This window comes from Crocuta crocuta, unplaced genomic scaffold, assembly GCF_008692635.1.
Source record: "Crocuta crocuta isolate KB4526 unplaced genomic scaffold, BGI_CrCroc_1.0 scaffold118, whole genome shotgun sequence".
Lineage (NCBI taxonomy): Eukaryota > Metazoa > Chordata > Mammalia > Carnivora > Hyaenidae > Crocuta > Crocuta crocuta.
Genome location: NW_027551558.1, coordinates 4,576,791 through 4,587,133, shown reverse-complemented (window position 1 = coordinate 4,587,133; position 10,343 = coordinate 4,576,791). Strand labels below are relative to the sequence as shown.

General features: G+C 43.0%; 1 protein-coding gene across 2 annotated transcripts in view; it reads left to right on the top strand.

Annotated features, from left to right (window-relative positions):
- The first annotated feature begins 4,127 nt into the window (after positions 1-4,127).
- The window catches only part of IL18R1 (interleukin 18 receptor 1), a 36,976-nt gene continuing 30,760 nt past the window's right edge, over positions 4,128-10,343 (top strand). For both annotated transcript variants that reach the window (XM_077749214.1, XM_077749213.1), the window contains exon 1: positions 4,128-4,811. The gene's annotated coding sequence lies outside the window, so the exon portion shown is untranslated. The remainder of the gene's footprint in view (positions 4,812-10,343) is intronic.

The window sequence follows — 10,343 nt, the reverse complement described above, 5'->3', positions numbered from 1 at the left end:
AGGAGAAAGAGAAAGAGAGTGGGAGAGGGATAGAGACAGAGAGTAAAACAAAGAATCCCAAGCAGGCTCCATGCTGTCAGCACAGAGCCCAATGCAGGGCTCGATCTCACAAACTGTGAGATTATGACCTGAGCCCAAACCAAGAGTTGGATGCTTAACCGACTGAGCCACCCAAGTGCCTCACAATTTTATTTTTTAATTTGAGAAATTGGTTTGTTGTAACATTTCTGAGAAATCAGTAGAGCATCTTCACAGAACCATTTGACAAAAGTGAAGTTAAGGTACACAGTCAAGACCACTCCCATCAGCTCCCTGAAGGAGTTCACAGGCCAGGCCCTGGGCCGGGGGGGGGGGCGCACAGAGCCCCTCAGTGGATCCAGAACTAAGCAGTTTCCTCTCAGCCTGGGAGTCCTGTCAGAACTCAGACTTTACAAGTGAATGGGGATTTAACCCTCATCTGAGCTGCTTTAAAAGTATATGATTTCAGATTTAACTACAAAAGAAAACTGCACTCCAGACCCTCAACAGCAAGTATGATTTTGAACTGTCACTCAATGCCTTATAGAGCCTTGTCTGAAAAGAAATCATATTTCTGGAAGGTTGTCTAAAGGATCTGCAGTTACCCATCCTTCTATGTACCCTATAACCTGAATCTATACTCCTTGGATTACGGTTGCCAGATAAATTACAAGACATCAGTTAAAGTTGAATTCCAAGAAAGAAATTTCATCTGAAGTTGATCTGAAATCCAAATTTAGCAGGGAATCTTATATTTTTTATTTGATAAATCCAATGATCCTCCTCTGGTGGGTTATTGTGCTTTTCTGTGGTGACATCTGATTTCATTGATTTAGTAAAAAAACAAAGTTAGCCTGTGAGAAGGATGCCCTATAGTTGATCGGTCAGCATCATCTCATTTAGAATCAACAATCTATTGTCTGCTCTCCGCCAGCTGTGTGACTAGGAGTAAGTTACTCGACTTCTCCAAAATTTAGTTACCTTAGGTAAAGTGGGAATAGATCATACCAAACTCTTTGTAATTTTTGTGCAAACCAAAAAGTAGGAGAAGATTATTTGGACCAGAGTAAGAATTTAATAAATGACAACATTTCACTGTGCTTTTTCTAACATGGATGGTATTCTGTGTCATCTCTCAGTGAGAGCCTCTCAGGGATATTTCTCCAACCTCCCCATCAGGAATAGAGGTGCTTTTAACCCTGCTTCCCCACCCACTTAGACTTACAGACATTTGTTTGTCCGATAGACCCAGGGAATTTTGTAACCGATTTTATGTCCCTCTTTGCATTAGCTACTTGAAAGCATAGAGCCCAATTTGGTCTCTTTCTACAGCAAGTACATAGGAAATCACAACAAGGAATTTATAATAATCTCTTCCCTGTTTTTGATACATTTTATTTTAAATGTATTTTAACTGTCTGTATTATATGGTGCTTTGCACGCATTCAACCTTTACATTTCCTGACCATGAGCTGAGTATCTCATTGAGAAGGGCAGGCAGAGGAAGAGATACGGAGGGGAATTCAGGTGAATCAGGCACACTCCATCCTCATCTTGGGAGGGACAAGGGAAACAGTTCACAGACCTCAGACAGGGTTGCTGCCCCCAGGGGCAACTCTGAGCTCTTTTCTGCGGCGCTTCCTTTCCCAAACTTACACACCACCTCCCAAGTCATCTGAGCGTCAGTTTCTGCAACTGAGGATGGAGAAGAAGAGCTCTGAGATCTTTCTCAGCTCCAATAGTCTGATTCCAAGAACATGCTCACAGAGAGACCGTAGAACTTCCAGAAGGTTGACTTCTGCTGCCGGCAGTACCACCGGTCTCTCAGTTCCTTCTTCTGTAAGAGTGACAGATGCTTCACCTACCACATGAAGAGTGTGCTTAGAAGGAATTCAGCCCAAACCAGTGGGGTGTCTACATTATGATCTGGATATAAATTCTGGTGAATTATAAGAACACAAAGAATTGCTCTTACTTGAGTCAAATTTGCATACAATAAAATGCAGATCTTAAGTTTGATGAGTCTTGACAATTACACATACCTGTGTAGCTATCAGCTCCAACAAGATAGAAAACGGTCCATTACCCCCGGAAGTTCCATCCTTCTATTTCCCAGTCAATCCCTCTCCTTCCTCAGAGGCAAACAGTATTCTGATTTCTATCTCCAGGGATTAGTTTTGTCAGATCTTGACATTTGTATCACTAAGGTTAGACACGCAGCATTGTGACTCCTTACTTCCACACAGCATAACATTTCCAAGATTCATGCATGTTTTGTATGTGTCAGTAGTTTGTTCCTCTGTATCACTAAGTGGGATTCTATTGTATGGCTGTACATGGTTGGTTTAACCTTTCTCTGTCGATGGACACATGGGTTGTTTCATGTTGTACCTATTGTGAATATGAAGACTGTGAACATTCTTGTGGACGTGTGTTTGTATTTTTCTTAGCTCAATACCTAGGAGCGGTCCCTTTTAGGAAACTGTCAAATCAGCAAACTGTATCATTTTACATTTCCTCCAGTTATGTATGAGGTTGCACCTGTTCCACCTCCTACCAATGATTGGTATTGTCAGGTTTCTTTTAACTTTAGTTATTTCAGTGGGTGTTAAATGAATCTCATTATGGTTTACTTTGCAGTTCCCTGACGATTAATGATGTTGAACCTTTTTCATGCTCTTATTCACCAATAAGATTCATGTATCACTCAATGAAAGTAAAATCTTCTGCGCCTTTTTAAATTGTGTTGTTTCTCTTCCTACTGTTGATGTGTGGAGATTTTTTATATATTCTGGATATGAATTCCTTTTCAGATAGATGCAAGGTGAGAATTGTTCCAGGCTAACCTCCTTACCTCTTCATTTTTTTAAATGAAATCATTGATTAGCAGACAATTTTTTTTTTTACAAATAGTTTATTGTCAAATTAGTTTCCACATAACACTCAGTGCTCATCCCCACAAGTGTCCTCCTCCATGCCCATCCCCCCTCCCCCCACATCCATCAGTCCTCAGTTTTTGTCAGCATTCAAGAGTCTCTCATGGTTTGCCTCTCTCCCTTTCCCCCACCATTTCCACCCTTCTTCTCCCCCTTGTTCCTCCGTCAAGTTCCTCCTAATCCTCCTATACGTGCAAACATATGATATTTGTCCTTCTCTGCCTGACTTATTTCGCTCAGCATAACACCCTCAAGGTCCATCCATGTTGCTACACATGGCCAGATTTCATTGTTTCTCATTGCCATGTAGTATTCCATGGTATAGATAAACCACATCTTCTTGATCCATTCATCTGTTGATGGACACTTAGGCTCTTTCCATGTTTTAGCTATTGTGGAGAGTGCTGCTATGAACATTGGGGTACATGTGCTCCTATGCATCAGCATTTCTGTATCCCTTGGGTAAATTCCTAGCAGTGCTATTGCTGGGTCATAGGGGAGTTCTAATAGACATTCTTTATCAGAGTAAGACTGTTCCTTTCTATTCTCAGTATTCTTAGTGTTATTAATGAAGAAAGGTTGTTGAATTTTGTCAGATGCTTGTTCTTCTTGCATTTGAGGTAATTATATGATTTTTCTCTTTTATTATACGACGAATTCTTTTGACTGAGTGAGAAGGATGAAAATCACTGTCTCATTAAACCTCTCCCTGTCAGCCATGGGTTTCATTCCTCACTTTTGGTGGAAAGACCCTACTGCAAACCAGTCTAAAAATGTATCCTGAGTTCTACCACACTAAAACCAAAAAACTAGACACACATGTTCTCCTCTGGCCTTCTTTTTTTCTAAACAACTTAAAATTTCTATTCAACCCCTCTGACCCCTCTCTATTTACTTCCCAAGAGAGAACCCCCTGCCGCGCACAAGCAGAAGGCCTCAGCACAGATCTGAGGCTTGAGCGCTTGCGACAGTGGCTTCCTGCGCACCTTGGATGATCTCTAGAAGCCGTCCTGTCTGTTTGGGGCTGATACTCGGCCTCTTTCTTGTGTGCAGCCCCCCACCCCCAGCTCCTTCCCCTTGACCACAGATGGTTGCCCGTGTGCCCCACGCAGGGTGACGTTACTCTAGTGCAAACCTCTCGGCGGCCCGTAGGGCGCGCAAGGAGCGGCACAGAGCGCCCAGGGCACTGCAGGTCCCTGGGCCACCGCCCACTGCCCGAGAGCTCCAGTGACCCGCCGCGCGCCACCGGGGACCACAGCCGACCTCAGTGCAGGGGCGAGGCGGGATTTTCCAACGGCCTGCGGTCGCGGCCGCGATCAAGCAGCTCCCGGAACTCAGAGGCGGGGCGCCCAGGTGGAGGAGCTCAAGCCCCTAGCACGCTGGGAGGGGCGCCCCAGACCAGGAACATTCTGGAGCCAGAGCATCTGGGACAGGGCGTGCCCCCCACAGAGGAACACCGCAGACTGGGAGGATACCCCCCAGTCCTTAGATCCCACCGGGAGCATCTTGGATTGGCGCAACCCAGACCTGGAACACTCCTCGCCATCCAGCAGTGCCCCACCTCCAGCACTGCAGACACCGCCGGGCAGCGTCCCACCCACCGCCTCCGCGGCGGCCAGAAGCTTTTTCTTTCTTTTTCTTTTTTCTTTTCTTTCTTTTCCTCCAACCTTCTCTAGTTGCCTTATATCTTTAATCGCACTTGCGGCTCCTCGCTTTCGTTTCGTGTTTCACAGTGCCGGGGAGGCGGCGATTGAAGTTTCTCACCTGCTTTTTGAACTCTTGCCTCCGTCGCTGAGGCCACCAGGGTGGAGGAGGGAAGGCCTCCCCCGCGCCAGCCTCGGGGACTCCCCTCTGAAGGTAAGGAGCGGCGCCCCCTCCCCCTCTCCCTCTGCCACCAGCCTGCCTGGCAAAGGGCACCCCAGCCTTCTGGGGCAGGGGTTCTGAAAACAAGAGCAGCTTGGTATGTACGCCATTGTGTGCACAGGCCTGCCTCCACTTATGCTGAGGGTAGTCCTGAAGACCCAGCCTGGATGTTAAAAATACCGTAAGTCACTGGAATATGAACCTAATACACCTAATTTCCTGAACATCATGGCTTAGCCCAGCCAGCCTTGAAGATGCTCGGAACATATAGAGTACCCTGCAGTCGGGCAAAACGCTCTAACACAATGCGTAACTCACAATAAACTGCTGGGTATCTCCTTCGGTTGATCCGATAGTGTGCTGAAACTGAGAAACAATGGTTGCAAGGGTACAGAATGGCTGTAAGTGTATCTACTGTTCACTTTCATGATCCTCTGGCCGGCCAGGAGTCGGGGCTAGAGAAGACCCTAGGGCATAACACTGGCTTGGGGGAAGATCCAAATTCAAAATTCTGGGTATGGTTTCCGCTGAATGCTTATGTCTTTTGCACCATCGTAAGATAAAAAAATCGTAAGTGGAGTCACCATAAGTAATGACTGTGTGTGTGTGTGTGTGTGTGTGCAGATATGTATACAAATATTGAGTATGTATGTGTATAGATGTGCACGTGTCCGCATATACACATATATGCATGCGTGCTCACACACACGCACATGCACACACACACACACACACTTCTGAACAGCTGGTGAGACAGCATCATCAACCTTTGCTGATAGTGTAATTCTAGAGGTTAAAACTTTCCCAATTTTTTTTTTCTGAGAAAGTGAAAACAGCTAAAATAATTGGTAGTTTCCACTTATTAAGCTCTTGTCTGACATTGTGTAGGAAACTTTTAGATCCGTTGTTTTTATTTATTCCTCCTGTAGGCCAAATGAAGTAGGCACTATCATAATGCTTAATAAAAGAGGGAGAACCAAAGCACAGAGATGGTTAGGTAATTTATCCAAGGGCATCCAGCTACTAAGCAATAGATCACAGATTCGTGCTAAAATTTGTCTCTAATTCCAAAACTTTTGCCTTTAAGTCAACGTGCCTCCCTCCAGGAGTCGGAACCCCAAGCAAGTTGCACTACAGATATGAGACAAATTAACGCCTGGGCAATCCCAGGCAGATATAGACACCTAATGGTATTAACTTCACCTTCTTCCTTGTTCTCTTCCCGGGAACCTCCACCAACACTCATTTGGTGCTATGCAGCGCTGGGGTCTGGGGCACACATCTCAACCCCAGGGCCTTGGATCGCTTGGGAGGGTGTACATTTGGGAGAAACGGACTTTATGCAGGTTCTGGGAGGGTATGACCGCTCCCCGCTCCTGCCAGCACAAAAACACATAGAAAGGCTATGAACAAGCCGGGTGGGAACACGGAAAGACGGGATTTCTGTCCTCAGGGAAGTCCCAGGGATCAGGGATGAATCCAGGAATAATGGGAAAGCAGTGTGGTATGGATGTGGACACAGGCTGTCTGGGGCACCAGCCGTTCGAGAGCTTCCTTGGGAAGGCAACCACTGAGCAGGCTGTAAGAACTACAGGAGGCCAGCAGTTAGAAGCAGGAAGGGTAGGCGCAGGCACAGGTGGAGGTGGGGGAAGCATACGGATCCCAGCAGACACCTATGGGAAAAAGACAACGAAAGAAATGGGGATGATTCTCCTGGCCCTGCAATGGAAACCCTAGTTCAACGTAAATAATGGGCACACACGTGCGCACATGTGTGTGTTTTCTGTCCGAGATCACTTTTTCCTCTTTGCGTTTGGCGGTTTTGTCATCTCAAAGGTTTTGAACACTGTAGAGAAAAATTATTTTAAAAATCACTGGTGTTAAGATTTTCATCAAGGCAGCTTATCTTAGGAGGTAGTCAATTTCATTTTGCTAATAAGGGTGATTTACACCGAAGCAATCTACATCTATTGATGTGTGGCTCAGCATAACTTTCTACAATCTGGACCTGTTCGCCTGAGCCAGTCTCAGCCTCCTTAGCAGAAAGAACTTTGAAGGGGCCTCACAAATGAGGGGTGTCTGTGAATTGTTTTTTTTTCTAGAGAATGGTCCCTTTGCTTGGGGTGGGGTCTGTAAACAGGGCAGCTGGGCAGAACCCGGGGTTCGGGAATGAACATTCAGACCCTCTGCAGGGGCCCTGGATTGTACTACCTTGGGGGTCAGAGAGAACAGTGGGCTTGTATGTAACTGGCACCTGAAGTCACAATTTTTAGAAGAGGATCTTTTTCATTCAGAGAAAACTACATTCCATTTGGTGACTCAGGGGGCGTTTGTGACTATTCTTTGTGTGTGTGTGTACACATAGATACCCACTTATAGACACATACGTATAGATGCACAGATACTTAATGTCTTAAATATTATTATTAAATATATATATTTGTGATATATTAAATTTACTTTTAAGTATACAGATAAGCCACCTAGATTAGCGTCTTCCTACCTTGGCTGCAAATTAGAATCACCCTGATGATTTTTACCTATCAGAAAGCCTAGGCTGTACCTCAGGTGTCTGGGTGAGGACCCAGGCATTATTATTATTTTTTTAAGCTCAAGGTCGACTTCACATCCGCTGTTAAAACATATTTTTCCAGATGTTATGATTTAAGAAGCGTTGCGAAAATTAAGTTATGTGAGGGTAGCGATGGATCAGATGATCACCTAAGATGCCAAGCTGTACATAGTTAATGAATCTACTGCGTTCATTAATGCAGCAGATAATAAACAAACACGAAATAAAGTGTGTCAGTTAGTGATAAGTGCTATGAATGGAAAAACAAAACAATGGAAGAGGAGAGAGGTGTGTGTGTGTGTGTGTGTGTGTGTGTGTGTGTGCGCGCGCGCGCGCGCGCATGCGCGCACTTGCATATGTATGCACCTGAGCAGTCATACGGTTAGATTTCCACGGAGGGCTTGCAGAGGGTTCATACTTATAACTATGCGGTCAGCACACTGTAAAGCAAAGACAGGACTCTTTAATTATAGAGAAGCAATTAGTAGCTCTTACAGAAAAATAACTTACGTTAGACCTACTTTTCATACCAACCAAGACAATTGTTAACAGATAAAAAAGTTTAAATGTAAAAAATAAAACCTGAAGCCGTAAGAAATGAAGGAAGTATACATTGAGTATACATCTAACCACTGAGAGGAAAGGAATGTGCTACATGTAAAAGTCATGGAAAAGCACAAAGGAAAAGAATGCTGGGTTTGACAGCATAAATAGGAAGTCTCCCATATATGAAAACAGTAAATGAGGAATTTAAAGGTTAACTAAACAAATTGAAAAACAGACACTAAAACTTGTAAGAATTGGGCCAAAGGTATAAAAAGGTAGTCCATACCCTTGGGATGGGTATAAATTACTAAATAAATGGGAATAAATGGGAATATAAATGGGAATAAATTAACTAAAAATATATGCCTAATATTCTGCCTTATTTATACCATTAAAAAAACCATGAGATACTATTTACCAATTTGATCAGCTAATTACATTTAAAGAATGAGAATGCTCAGTGCTTACATGGGTGTGATAGATGGATATTATCTTGTGCAGCTGAGGAGTATGAATTATTGCAACATTTCTGGAATGCGGTTTGGTATATGTGTTTATCATGTTTAAAACGTATTCTTTGTGGTCCCCGGGTGGCCCAGCCAATTGACCATTCGATCTTGATTTCAGCTCAAGTCGTAATCCCAGGGTGGTGGGATCAAGCCCTGCATCAGGCTTGACATTGAGCATGGAGCCTGGTTAACATCCTCTTCCTCTCTCTCTCTCTCTCTCTCTCTCTCTCTCTGTCTCTCTGTCTCTCTCCCTCTCCCCCTCCCTCCCTCGGCCCCTCTCCCTGCCCACTCATTCTATTCTGTCTATGTCTCTCTCTCTCTTTCCCTCTCAAATACAAAGAAATGTATTCTTTGACTTATCCACTGTATTATCTCTGTTGTAACACCAAGAAAATAATAGGAAAGGTAAATACATAAAATATTTAAGTAATATTTATTAGGTACCAGATACTTTGCAATAGTAACTCATGTAATGTTCCCATCAGTTCTGGGAAGTAGTATTGTTACTCTTTCCTGGATGAAGAAACTGAGGAGCAGAGACTATATGTGACTTGCCCAATGTTATGCAGCTGATAAAGAGTAGGATAAGGATTCAAATCCAGCCAGCCTGTCACCAGATGCCGTTCTCCAAGAACTGATCCATACGAACTGACATGAGAAGATGGTCATGGGGTTATTTTGTAACAAAATATATCTCATAAATTGTAATTAGACCCATATCAAGGAATATATGTAGCAATTAAGATGATGGTAATGAGATTTTTGTGACACAGGAAGGTACTCATTTAATATGTGGAAAGTGAAGGATATGAAATTTCTTAAACATAATCCTAATTATTTGAAAATATGTAGGAAAATCACAAGGAAACATGTTAAATTATTTTGCGTACTGAGATTATTTTCTTCTTTTCAGTCTTCATTTGAGAAATGTCCCATATCGGGCATATAATACTTTAGAAATCAGAAAACTTCTTTTAAAAAAAAAGGAAGGAAGAAAGAAGAAGGACATTTAAAAATTATGGAAAGGCAAAAAAATAATCAACATCACACATAGCACCAAATGTGACATTTCCCAGAATAGCTTTTCTTTTGGAAATGAGTTCTGTTATTTAATATCTTAATCTTTTAAACCCATAAAAGCACATTAAAATTTTTATGTTTACACACACAGAACAGTACAAATATCAGGTAATTTGTATTCTGGGTTCTTATCATGTTTTATATTGAAACTCAGAGTTTACTCATCAGAATGCTGGATTATAAAGAATAACTTTATCTCTCAGTAGACCTTGAAAATTAACAAAAACCAAAACCAAGAAAAAAACAGCAGTGCCCTTTACAAAGCTGGGTCAACCTTCACCCGAGGAAACAACACTTTTCATTCCACTCAAGGGAATAGAATAGATAGTTAATAATAAATGTGTGTGTGTGTGTGTGTGTGTGTGTGTGTGTGCGCGCGCACGCGCGCGCGCGTGGGTGGGGGGTTGATTTCAAACCATAGAACCATAGAAATATTCTAATGTAGTTATTTTGAACACTTGGTACTTTCCATACGTACTTAACCCTTTTATCTTTACATGATTGATTATTATCTCTTGGAAATTACATCAGATGCTTTGCTTTGTGAAGTTATTCATAAAGATTGAAGTAAAGGGCTTGACTGTGCAACCCTTAAACTTCATCCAGGATTTGGACATTAACTGTTTTTCTTCTTTCTTAAGTGCGGGAGGTGCACGGCAGTTAGTAAGAGAATTGTTTGGGACTGACAGGCCACTCTGCATCCAGAAAGCCTTAGTAAACATTAGCTCATCATGTCACTTGGTAATTTTGGTGACAGGGCTTCTCATCACTTCCGTTTCGGTAATGAGCAGGTAGTCTCTGCAACTTTTAGGTAGCCCG